This window comes from Eptatretus burgeri, chromosome 16, assembly GCF_056783735.1.
Source record: "Eptatretus burgeri isolate ZD-2024b chromosome 16, Ebu_testis_v1, whole genome shotgun sequence".
NCBI lineage: Eukaryota > Metazoa > Chordata > Myxini > Myxiniformes > Myxinidae > Eptatretus > Eptatretus burgeri.
In genome coordinates, this window is record NC_140976.1 from 3,041,309 (window position 1) to 3,055,049 (window position 13,741).

At 47.1% G+C, this 13,741-nt stretch overlaps 1 protein-coding gene across 1 annotated transcript in view; it reads right to left on the reverse strand.

Moving 5' to 3' along the window:
• The window catches only part of LOC147010335 (transient receptor potential cation channel subfamily M member 2-like), a 258,972-nt gene that overhangs the window by 209,790 nt on the left and 35,441 nt on the right, over window positions 1-13,741 (reverse strand). The window lies entirely within an intron of this gene.

The following is a 13,741-nucleotide window of genomic DNA, read 5'->3' on the forward strand; positions in this document are numbered from 1 at the left end:
CTAGGATCCCAAGCCCCCCAACCTCACCATTAAGCCAACATCAGGCATGCAAGTACATGAAGGATGCAAAAACAGTCCCCACCAACTGTGTTCCAGTAAACTTGCTTCCGATTACAAGCAAAGTCCTGGAATCCATCATTGCTTCAGATGTAAATATTTTCTGTTTTTTTTTTCATTTTCTTGCATTTCTGATTTCCTCCACTAAAACAGTCAGGATTTTACCATCAATGGCACTCTCTCCCCTCTCCAAGTTGAGACTGGAGTTCCCCAAGGCCGTGTTTTGGGACCATTGCTGCTCTTCATCTATATTAATGACCTCTCTGATGCTCTGGAAACCCTCTCTTCCTTTTTGCAGACAACTCCACATTGTATCATATAGTACAGTACAACATCCCTCTGCGAGACAGATGGTAGCTGTATCTCTCTGCTGAAATGGAAATTATTCTACTCTGCTCTGATAAATGGAACATGTTGTTCAATCCTGAAAAAATCTCACACTCACCCTATGGCTCTGGAATGATTGGCAATCAAACTGACCTCTCTATTTCCTTGGTCATCCACTGGAAGAGGTTCAGTCTCTTGAACCTCTTGGCCTCACCATCAGCCACAACCTGTCCTGAGCTAACTATATCAAAGCTAGCCACTAAAGGCAACCACTGGGCATCCTCCATCGATCCAAGTCCTTCCATGGAAAATTCTCACAGTTTATAAGGCCTTTGTCCATAGCTCAATGGAGCAAAATATATATATATATATATATATATATATATATATATATATATATATATATATATATATATATATATATATACATATATATATACATATATATATATATATATATATATATATATATATATATATATAGATACATATACATATACATACAGGTAGTCGTCGACTTACGACCGCAATCGGTTCAAACCGAACAGTCGTAAGTCGATTTGGTCGTAAGTCGGCCAATCTTTATTTTTACCTTTATTTATAGTGTATAGGCCTATGCAAAAATTACCGCATGTATATTATACTGTATAATTATATAATAATCATCTGTAAGTCATATTTTATGAACATTTTCTTTGTTCAAGTCAAACACTGCACTACGACAGTACAATTGGTTTAATATTTGCAAAAACAGACAAAAATACAAAACATGTTATTGGTCACTCGTGCTTGGCTGTGGATCGTCGATGTTATCGTCGATGTTATCAGCTAGGGCAGCGCTCGGGGTAGCCGGAGTTGTTTTTTTCGTCAACATGGTGAGCTTTGTCTGAAATATTTGTTTCTTTTTCTCCTCGTAAATTTCACGATACGGACGAAAAACATTGTGTGCCATCCGTTCAATCCTTGCAAAGCGTTCAATATAATTCAAAGCGTTCAAGTAGAAGATAATTTCCTCTTGGTAGACATCTTGGGGATGACATCTTGAGACATCTTGAGACCACACTAACATGCGAGCAATGGCGGGCGCTGGGGCGGAAACTGAGCAGTCTGAGTGGGCGGAGACGCGGAGCAGTTTGGTCGTAAAGTCGTAAAGTGGTCGTGGTCGGAAAGTCGAACAGTCGTACAGTCGTAAGTCGCATAGGTCGTAAGTCGACAACATACTGTATATATGTATATGTTAGATATATAAATATATGTATTATATATCTATATGTATAGATATATAAATATATGTATAGATATATAAATATATGTATAGATATATAAATATATGTATAGAAATAGATATACAGTTTATATGTATATATATATATATATATATATATATATATATATATATATATATATATATATATATACACATATACTGTATATATATATATATATATATATATATACACATATACTGTATATATATATATATATATATATATATATATATATATATATATATATATATATATATATATATATATATATATACACATATACTGTATATCTATTTAAATTATATATAGAGATAATATATATAATATATATATATATATATATATATATATATATATATTTATATATACACTGTATATCTATTTAAATTATATCTATATATAGAGATAAAAAAATTTAAATCAGGATCACAACATGTATGGCAGCCATTTCATTCCAGTGTCTGTTGAATTCCAACACAGGCACACCTCATTCTACTTCGTGAGGTACTGATGAGGTGATTACCTGAACTGAATCTTATTTAACAAGGAAAAGTATAAAAAAAAAACACTGCTGTGGTCATCACTATCCTCTTGCAATAGGACCAGCTGGATGGCAAAAACAGTGCGAGTCGTACCTCAAAAGTAATTGGAATCAAAAAAATAACTATTGACCATGCCAAAAGAATTGAAAAGAAAAGTTTTGAGTGAGGAAAAGAATGGTTCAATTCTGGCTTTACTGGCAGAGGGATACAGTGAGCGTCACGTTGCTTCCATCCTTAAAATTTCAAAGACAGTGGTTCATAAGAACAAGGTCAAGCAGCAGACTTTGGGGACAACAAAGCTACAGACTGGAAGAGGGCGAAAACGACTTTTCACTGACCAGGATGACCAGCAACTCATTCGAATGTCACTCAACAACGGTAGGATGACATCAAGTGACCTACAACAAGAATGGCAAACGACATCTGGGGTGAAGTGCACGGCAAGGACGGTTCGAAACAGGCTCCGAGGGGCAGGGCTGAAGTCGTGCAAAGCTAGAAAAAAGCCCTTCATCAATGAGAAGCAAAGAAGAGCCAGGCTGAGGTTTGCAAAAGACCATAAGGATTGGACCGTAGAGGACTGGAGTAAGGTCATCTTCTCTGATGAGTCCAATTTTCAGCTTTGCCCAACACCTGGTCATCTAATGGTTAGACGGAGACCTGGAGAGGCCGACAAGCCACAGTGTCTCGCACACACTGTGAAATTTGGTGGAGGATCGGTGATGATCTGGGGGTGCTTCAGCAAAGTTCTGGTGTATTAGAAGTTCCAGGCTTACCGCCATTATATTGTGGATGCTCTTTCCATCAATTCATGGCGTGGATCGGGGTTGGCACCGTGCACCCCACCGCCTCTGATAACCGCGAACACGATGCTCGATGACGGGCAGACTCGCGCGCACTGCACGGGGCATGCTCGATGGTGGGCGGACCGCGCGCTGACCACGTGTACAATGGTGGACTCACGCGCAACCCATGATACTTGATCATCGTACGGAACGGTGCACGAATAACACATATCTTGGTCACGTCTGCTTATGGGGTTACAGTGACATCTTACCATCGGTCTTCGCCCACAACGGCCACAAATGTCTCTCACGGATGGCAGACAACCTCCCGCACCTCCGCCTCAATGCAACTGCTACCTCGATGCAGAGGCATGCTGTGCGGCCGGATCGCTCGGGCCGTGTGGCGCACCACGGAGCAGGCACATTGACGAGCGCCAACCGCCGGTCGCTGGGGCACGGCACGGGATTCAGTGCAAGGCGATTCCTATCACAGGGTTCGGTGCAAGGTGATTCATATCATCGGGTTTGGAGCGAGACGATTCCACAGCTTGGAACCATCTTCCCGGAAGTGGAGTGGAGCCACTTCCGGCCATCACGGCCTGTCTGCGTAGTGGCCGGGGCCAATCAGAGGGCCCGATTCAGGTGACGACACATCGCTTCGGAGTGGCGCCCCCACCCTGCACCGCAGGGTTTATAAAAGACGGATCGCGAAGCCGTCCGTCCTCACTCTCTCTCTCACACGCTGGATCTCCAACTCGCCTTCTCCACCGACCCGTTGCTGGCTGCGCCTTCTCCACTCGCCCTTCTTCGCCCACTAGCCTGCTGACTCCGCCCTTTCTTTCTTTCCACCGAATACCCTTTCCATCTTACCGACTCCGCCCTTCCGCCCTTTCTCCGCCCGCCTCGTCACTGACTCCACCCACCCACCTGATCCTATCTGCCACTCTGCCCACTTGCTTCAGACTCCGCCATTCGGACACCCACTCCCTGCTGGCTCCACCCAAGTCCTTCCCTTCACGCCTGACGGTCCCGTCTAATTATCTGGACCAACGCGAGCTGCACGAAGCAAGAGACGACACACCAGCTGTCAGGGAGCTAGCGCTCCAGCGGAGCATCCCCCCAAAACATATTGGTGGCTCGGTCGGGCAATCATGCAAGGTATTGAGAGACCATTAGCTTCATCTCCTCTCCTCTTTTTCTCTTCATTAACTCCTCTTCATCAGGGTGTGTGTGTGTGTGTGTGTGTGTGTGTGTGTGTGTGTGTGTGTGTGTGTGTGTGTGTGTGTGTGTGTGTGTGTGTGAGAGTGAGAGTGAGAGTGAGAGTGAGAGTGAGAGTGAGAGTGAGAGTGAGAGTGAGAGAGAGACATGGCACCTGTCCTTGCTTAAGTTAAGATTGTACAAGAATTATATCAGGATAACTCTGGTCTTTGTCTGCTTTTGAAAGTTGCTTGTATTATTGCCACACCTCTCACATTTCTTCCTATCCCTGCTCACACACAAAAATAAAAGCTATATTCGCTGTGCCACATATCTTTCCTCGCCTGCCTGTTAATAAATCCATTGTAGAAATGTTTCCAGCTCATTTTTAGCAGCGTCTCGCGTAGCGAACGCTGCTCTAAGAACACGCGGCGTTGTTCATCTTCTTCTTCTTGTGAAGACGAAACCTTTATATTTGGACTCGGCTCTTTTATATACACGATCCGGATCTCCTTAAATACTAATCACTTGTACACATCCTCGCATTGAGGGTGCCTTTTGAGAGCATCTATCATGAACTTTTAAATATATTCGGACATTTGCTTTAAAGATTATTCCATTTAATGTATTTTAAATTCGTAAATACATTATTTATTTCGTAAATACACTATATTTCGTAAATACGTAAATACACTATGACGGGTCTCACTATTGGCTTAATCAAGGCACGTGACGAAATATCGGAAGTTGTTGTTGTTGTTGTTGTGTTTTTTTTTTTTTAGCCGATAAAACCTTTAGGACACTGCTCTTGGACACATTTGTCCTTGTTATCTTTTCTTTCATTGATCCAGCATGGTCCGTATTCTCACCTAGCCGGGACTTCAGTCCCAACGATCCGTTCCTTTTAGCCGGTACGTCCTTGGCAGTGTCGCTCGACTGCATCTGATCTGGTAAAATGATCCGGTCCGGACAAGGCGTACCGAGGGCGTGTCCCCCGGTAATTAGATCATGTGATTATTTTTAGGTAACCGGATAAACTAAACGGAAGACCTTAAGTCACATAGTTGAGTTGTTGGCGTTCACCGTCGGTTTGCGACCCGCCGCATCACGGAATTATCTGTGTGTGACGGCCTGCAATTTCGGGGAGTCTGGTGGGAACCCGAGATAGCTTCCCCCACTGGTGGTCTTCTCACCCGACCCCCTGCCCGCAACAATATATATATATATATATATATATATATATATATATATATATATATATATATATATATATATATATATATATATATATATATATATATATCTTTTCCCTTCCTTATAGCAACTACCTCATTAAAATATTCATCATTCAACTTATATAATTTCAAGGTTGTAATTCTTCACCCAAACACTCCTTTTAATCTTCCTATTTAACCTTGAAAATTATTCATCTAGTTTTCTCAATTTTGCTTTCACTTCAACTTCAGTTAGCACAAAATCAACCATAAAGGTTGTATCAACATCTATTCCCTTATTTAAGCCTGTTGCCTTTTCAAAATATTCATCATTCAACTTTTCCGATTTCAAAGTCTTTTCTTCTTCATCTACAACACTAATTTTAATCATTATATCATTCGATAAAAATTATTGGTTTAATTTCCCTCAGCTTTCCCCATGCCCTCTCCATTTAATATTTTAACGTGTTCCCTTTCATCGACCTCGTCAACATCCATTTCAACCCTTGATCCACATCTCCCCAAAGAATATCATACATATATTCATCTGGATTTCTCGATATTTCTGAATCCAAAGTAATGTTTTTTTTACAACAGGAAACCAATAAAATTTCTTCTAAATTTCTGAAAGAGCTTTGTATTTTATCAACTTTAAAACCTTTGAATTATGAAACATTTTAGTGAAATCCAAACTTGTTGGTTTAATTACATCGGTATAACACCAATCTTTTATTGAAAAGCACCCATTCTTATGTTGTGGAACATATATATATATATATATATATATATATATATATATATATATATATATATATATATATATATATTTGTTATGGCTGTGGAAATTCGCAAAACACCATAAAGGTTCCTTAGATTAGCTATGCCGGTAAGTGAGTGTTCAGATAGCTTTCCTTCGTGTGTTCGTTCTTCGTGTGCAGCGGGCTCTGACCCTTTGAGATAGTGTTTTTCTTTCTCTGTCGTTATTTTGGACCGACAGAGCACGCTACGACCCCGGTATCGCGCTCCAGTCGTCGAATCGATATTTTTCACCTGCCGGGTGTTGTCTGCAATCTCCATCATTGGCTCAGATGGAAGAGCACGAGATTGGAGAAGGAAGGACAGGAGAGGAAACAAGGAAGAGTAGTGAGAGAACAGCGAATGAAACACAAGAAGGAAATCAGCCAATTGAAAGAAACGATGAAATTGGAGAGTGAAGAGCATGAGGGACTGTGGGGTAGAAAGCAAAAGCAATACGAGTTTGAAATTGGTCAACTCAGAGAGAGAGCAAAATTGGAGTCCACAGAGATGGAAAAGCCCCGGAAAGATAACAAACAGCTAATGGGGCTCAGAGAGGAAGAACGACTCAGGTGGGAAGGAAAATGGAGCCAGAAAGAAACAGGAACTAATGGACACGCAGAAACAACAGAAGTAAAATGTACAGAGACATGGGAGATAGAGGGTGGATTAAAAGGACTTAAAAACGAACACACACACACACACACACACACACACACACACACACACACACACACACACACGGAATTAGTGAGGCTTAATGGGGGCGAGCTCGCGGAATGTCTCGAGACCCGGTGCGAGCAGCTGGATAGCATCCTTCAGGAATGAGGGGAGGGAGTATTCCCCCTTGAAGCGATTCACGACCAGGTGGGTCCGGTCGAGCTTTGCAAGGTAGAGGGGGGCGAGTGCTGTTGACAGGTGCACGAGGAGCTTGGGGGTCATGGAGGCCCCGGGAACCCTTGTGGTGGCACGATTCCCCAGTGTGATTGTCCCGGTGTGCATGGTTGCGAGTGTGCCGAAATGCATGCTTCCCAGCACGCCATGTGTGAGTAAAGGGGTGTGTGTGACAGAGGCCCCGGGTACGAGTGAAACCCCCTGTGCGAGTGGAAGGCCGTGTGTGTGGAACCACCTGTGCGAGGGAAAGGGCATGCGTGCGTGAACGGCCGAGTGTGAGAGGGACATCGTGTGTGAGGTCGCTGTACGTGAGGGAGATGATGGTGGGCATGAGGGAGCACGCAGCCGCATCTCCGAGAGTGAGTGTAATGGTGAGGTGTGTGAGTCTCGTGACACGCGGGAGTTTGAGCGCATGGATGGAATGGCGACGAAGGCGGCGACAGAGGGACAAAGGCCGTGTAGCGGCCGTATCTGCATTGGTAACCGCGCCGGGTTTACCCAGCGGCGATCGTGGGGTCCGTGCTGTGGTACGCATGAGGCCGCCACGTGCGCACCTGCGGGAGTGAAACCCGGTCTGTAAACGTACGCGGTGGATTTGCCGATCCCGCGGACGGACAGAAGGTAAGCTGGATAGGATTTGGACCGGACGGGTTCTCCACGCGAGCGTGTGTGAAGCTCCAACGGGCAGAGCACATGTGTTCGCGCGGGGAACCCCTCGAAACGCGGAGCTTGTTTTTTTTTGATGCGTGGGGTGACATCATGGCTGCACGTATGGTTGGAATCCGGCAGAAGGAAAATTCCTGCCGGATGGTACTTCATCCGGTGTAGTTTGTTCGGTGTAGGTGTATATATGGTCCGAAAAATAGATCCCGTCCAAGAGGGACGAGGTGCACGAACAGCTGCCATGACGTCACGGGGGTAAAAGAGCGCAGGTTGCGAGTTGCCACGCTGGTGCTGCACGATGAAAAAAAAAGTAGAGTAAAGCAGGCCTCGGTTCGGGTGAACAGGATTCCCGAGGCAGGGGTGGAAGACCCCCTGTCCAGGGCACAGGACACTAGTTAGGGGGATGGGTTAGTGATAGCGAGACCGGCTCCATAGGGAAGAGATAAGTCCTCATGGGGCCTGTGGAATGGATTAGTTAGAGGGATTGTAGTTTAGATTTAGGATGAGAAATGGGAAATGGATTTGAGGACACTGACAGACTTTGAGTGTGTAGTGGGAACGTAGTTTAGCTACGTAGATTAAAAGGATGTGCTACTAGTGTAAGGGACGACGAGGAAGCACGAGGTCGTTTGGGGATGCAGATAAAAGAATGACAGAATCAGCGAAGTGTGAGTTGAGGAATGGAAAGTGTACTTGATGAGTGAGTGAGGCCAGCGGGTCTGAGTGTATGGAGCGAATGTGGAATGCATGGTGCGATGAGTGATTGGGGGGAGGAGTGATTCCCGCCCAAGGGACCCCGGGTCAGAGTAATGCGAGTTAGGGGATTAGTCAAATTGACAAAATGGAGGTCATTTTGCTGTTGGTGGGAGTGTCGGCTCGAAACCCGTTTGGAGGGGTGCAGGAGCCCTGTTGATGGGCTGGGAGCATGGCTGCGAACGGTGAGTGTCGCTGAGTTGGTACCCCAGGCACCGGGCTAGTCGGCCGCGGTAGGCCAAGGGTCCATGGGGGGCCGGGATAGTGTACTGGGCAGGGGCAACCCTCGGACAGGGACCCGGGCGCCAACACGCCACGTGGGCATCGAGGGGGAGTCACCAGCGAGGGCACTCCCCAGTGTTTAGGGAGCTGGTAGGCTCGGAGGCAGTGTAGTGCCTGGGGGTGCCATTGTTGGAGAATCGGCAGAGGGTAGTTCCTGCCAAGGGAGCCACGCGTCCCAGCCATGAGACTGTGTGAGGGCAAGGGAGGAAAATTGGAGGGCGAGGCCCGAAATTGTGAGGACACCAACACAGGCGACGGGAATCTGGGTTGATAGAACCGATAGTTTAAGGGAGAGGCGCTTTGGAAAGCCCCGGGGTAGTTAAAAGTTAATTGTTAGGGTAGATTAGGAAGTGTACCCCTCCGCACCATTCATCCCTTCGCTCTCGTTGTGGGCCGCTGGACTCACCTTGGGTTAGAGATCACTGAAATCAGAGGAGGCCATTCTGAGGCTTGGATTGGGCCTCAACACAGGACGCTAGCTCTCCCTTATTCCCCTCCGGGAAGGGAACGTAGGGGTTGGGAGTACGCGAGGTGACATAATAGGTTAGCCGAACAGAGACTGTAAAGGGGGTTAGGAGACGATTTATAGTGAGGGAAGTAAAAATATAATAAAACAAAAAAATAAGTTGGGGCTAAATTTGTTTTTGCAAATTAAGGGAGTGGGTATGGACAGAGACAGGCAAAGGCGATAGGTTGGGAGGGAGACCGTAGGGTAGGTCCAAACCCACCTTCCAAGTGGCTAGCACCACCGCACTCCCTCCACCAACCTCCATTTCAAGGCAAAGGCTGGCCAACTTCATCTGCTGGCCGTTGGTGCAAGGCCTGTGCCGGTCGTTCGTCTGCTGGCTGTTTGCTACGAGGCCTGTGCCGGCCACTTCACCTGCCGGCCCGTTTTGCTATAACGGCCTTGATTTGCCATGCCTTGCCTGCCTGCCTCTGCCATGACCACATGCCTGCTGCCCTGTTTTGCATTCCTCTTCACCCCCCCCGTTCATTACCATGTGCGCCAGGATCATCGCGCAAGCTGCAAGGACTGCCCTGTTGGCAGCCGCAACACGGGACTGCACGGGCGGCCCATGCACCGCTTTTGTTCACAGCGTTCATTTAAAAAGGGGGAGGCCTTAGACTGCATGTGAGCAGCCTGGCTCCCTGCTTTTCTTTTTCCTGCAGAGTCCATCGATCCTGGGCCATGGTGTAGTGTAAAATGTATCAGGTTAAGGTTAAGTTAAGGATAAGTTGTAAAATGTAAATGAGTTGCGCCCCCTGCATGTGTGTCTTAGCGCCGGCAATTTATTTCAGTCGTCTGTATGAGTGGGTTTGTTTAGTTAGTTACTCAGCCCGTAGGTTATTTATTTTGGGGGACATGAATACACTGAATGTCGCACTCAGGGATCCGAAGGTAAATCGTACTAGGGGAGAACTTACACATGATGGCACACGAAAATTCGACGCCTCGGGACGAGTCTGTAAAAAGGGGAGGGGGTAGTGTTACGGCTGTGGAAATTCGCAGAACACCATAAAGGTTCCTTAGATTAGCTATGCCGGTAAGTGAGTGTTCAGGTAGCTTTCCCCACCGTTGTTTAGAGGGATTTCTTCGTATGCACCGGGCTCTGACCCTTTGAGAGAGTGTTTTTCTTTCTCTGTCGTTATTTTGGACCAACAGAGCATGCTACGACCCTTTTCGTGCCAAAGAGGAGTCTGAACACGCGGAGTGAAAACGCAGACAAGGAAACCTGCGCTAGTGCGCGGGTTTTCGCACCCCTCTGCGGCGCCAAGGCTGGCACGAGAAGCGGCAAGGCGCTCGCTCCCGATTGGTGGATACGAGGAGTGAGGCGGTCGGAGTTGAGAAACGCCCCTTTTCGAGAAGCTTCTCGAAGGGAGGCGGAGCCGAAAACGGGGAGGGGCGAAGGGCGGAGCCCCAGGCTATATAAGGCGGACAGCCGCGAGCCTTGCTCTCATCCTCTTCATTGGCGATCTTCTCCTGGTCTGGTCTCCTCTCTTCGTTTTGCGCCCTTCTCTTGGTCTGGTCTTGTCTTGGTCTCTTGGTCTCTGGGTCATTGGAGTAACCCGTACACCAGAGGCGTGGGTCGGTGGAGAGTCCGGGCGACGTACCGGAGACGCGGACGGGAGGCGCAGCTCTGCCGGTTGTGGGGCGCGAACCTGCGCATCCGTTGAGGAGAGTGCCAGAGAGAGCTCGCCGACCATCGAGGCACCTCGAGGGTGCAGGTAACCTGCATCAGTCTCGTGGGCCTATTCGGTCAGCCAAGGCTCACGGCCATAAAGGTCCACGGACCCTGTCTACCTCCCTGCCTATGGGGAGGTCTTTCCTTTTGTTTTTGTATGACTGCTGTGTGCCGTGTCCCTATAAGTAGACCTGTGTAAGTGACTGTACATTGCTCGTATTCGGTGGTAACGCTTTCTATTTGTTGCTTGTACATATGTGCATGACTGCCTTGCCTGTATACGTGTAGTTAGTGAATAAATGTCCTTGCTTGTGAAATGTATCCCGTTCGTTGCATCCTCTATTCCCCATTGAAAATGCCATCTTGCATCGCGGAATAATTAGTTGGGTTTTAAACACCCGGTAAGGAGAATCGGATCCGTCGAGGTCAGCGATAATACCCGCTCGGTTATCGCTGTAGAATGGAACGAACCGCTTCAGCGGTTCGTGTCCCAAGCCGACCTGCGGCGAGGTTCGGCCCCTCGGTAGGTTACCCGCATGAGTACTTAGGTATTTCGATATTCGGCGAGTGACCCTATTTCGCGCGGGTAGAATGCGGACTGGGCTGTGGTGAGGTTAAACCCCCACCCGTGACTGGTTTCTGGCGATAGTTCCAGGAGGGTCACGACTGAATTGTCCGTCCGGTGGGTGACGCGGTTGCGATTAGAGGTACGCGGCCGATCGCACGCCGGCGGGCGCGACCAGAATAATATATATATATATATATATATATATATATATATATATATATATATATATATATATATATATATATATATATACATATATATATATATATATATATATATATATATATATATATATATATATATATAAATATAAAATACTGAATACCCTTTTCTCATAAGTATGCTTGATCACAGAAACGATAATTTTCTTGAAGCCTTCTTGCTGTCGTTTATGCATCAGAAATATATTGTTACAGATTCTCGCCCGCCGACGTGCGAGCGACCGCGTTTCACCACTAGCGACCGCTTCGCTCACCGAACGGACAATCCAGTCGCGGCTTTCCGGATCAACGCCGAAAACCAGCCACGGGTGTGTTTTCAACCACACCACAACCTTGTCCGTACTCTACCCGTGCGCTACAGGGTCCGATCGCCAAATCTTCGATTTACCTAATTAATCGCGCGGGTAGATTACCGAGAGATTGTACCTCAACGGGACCGCTTGGAAATGAGCCGCTTAAGCAGCTCGCTTCGTTTTGGGATAACCGAGCGGGATATTATCGCGCAGCCCCGTTGGACCTGATCACTTTATCGGCTATTTAAAAACCAACTATATTCCGAACGCAGAACGGCAGTTCAATTAAGGGAAGAGGACGCAACGAACGGGTTAACATTTAAACAAGCACATTTATTGAAAGAGCGGCACATATGCAGTCATGCAGTCATACTGGTATGCAAGGCCAAACACGCACGCAAGTATACAACCAACAAAAGCAATGCAAAAGAGCTACTACCGTCTATCTATTACGTACACAATTATACAGTTCTACTTACGGACATGGTGCCAGAACATTCATTCAAAAGCAATAAAGAAAAACCCCATCAAAGACAAGGGGGTAGACTGGACCTCTTGGGTCTTTATTCCACAGAGCTGCGATGACCGCAGAGGCTCCGCGAGGCCGCGCTGGTTACCTTCACCCGCGATGTCCCGTCCCCACGGCAGCTGTCATGACCGCGGTCCAGCCCAGGCCCCGTCTGACAGCCTGATGATTCAGGCCCAGCCGGCAATGCCTCAGAGGAACGAACGGGTCTTTTGCTCTTTCAGAGTTGATGCTCTCTTTAAGAGCCCGTCCGTCCCTCAGCGCTGCTCGGACTGTCCCGAAGCCCGATAAATTCGGAGCGTTCGATGTTGGCTGGCGACCTCTCTCTGGCTCTCCCCACGTCCCACACGAACGCGCAGTTCTGCGTGGCACGGCTGGCCTGCTGTGCTCCCAACTCCGTCTCCTCGGCGAACCCAGACTTCCACTGCCCTCCACTGGACTCGAGCTCCGCTCCTCACACTGCTCCAAACCTCCGACCGACTGCCTGAACTGGCGCTCTGCATGCTTTTTTATAGGGTTCGTGAGACGAGGTTTGATCTCCGCTCTTTCACCTCTGACCCCCACTGGCTCCGCCCCTCTTGATCTCCTGATCCGAATTCCGAGGCGAAGCTTGGAGCGAGCGGACGTGGTAGAGATCATCGACGCTAAAGGAAGAGCGGACGTGGTAGAAATCACCATCGCTGGCAACAAGGAAACCCCCGCGTTTATCTGCAGCGATCTTGCCGTGGTCAGCGCAAAGATGGCGGCGCCCGTGGAGTTGAAGGTGAAGCGATGTTGTTTCGTTGTTGGGTATTGGGGGAGATGCGGTTTAGGAGATGGTGGTTGGCATCGTGGAGAAGGTGGTTGTGTGAGGGTGGTTGTGGAAGAGGTGGTGTCGTGGTTGAAATGCGGTTGGCGTTGTGGAGAAGGTGGTTGTTGTGAAGCGGTTGGTCAGAGCGATGTTGGTGGTATAGGTGGTTGTTGTGAAGCGCTTGGTCCAAAATAACGATAGCAAAAGAATAACGGCTAACTCAAAGATTCACACCACGGTTACATGAATAATTCCCTGAGACATCGGTGGGGAAATCTATCTGAACACACACTTATCGATATAACTGATCTAAGGACCTATATGGTGCTTTGCGAATTTCCACAGCCATAACAATATGATAGATTAATATGACAGGTAATACCTCC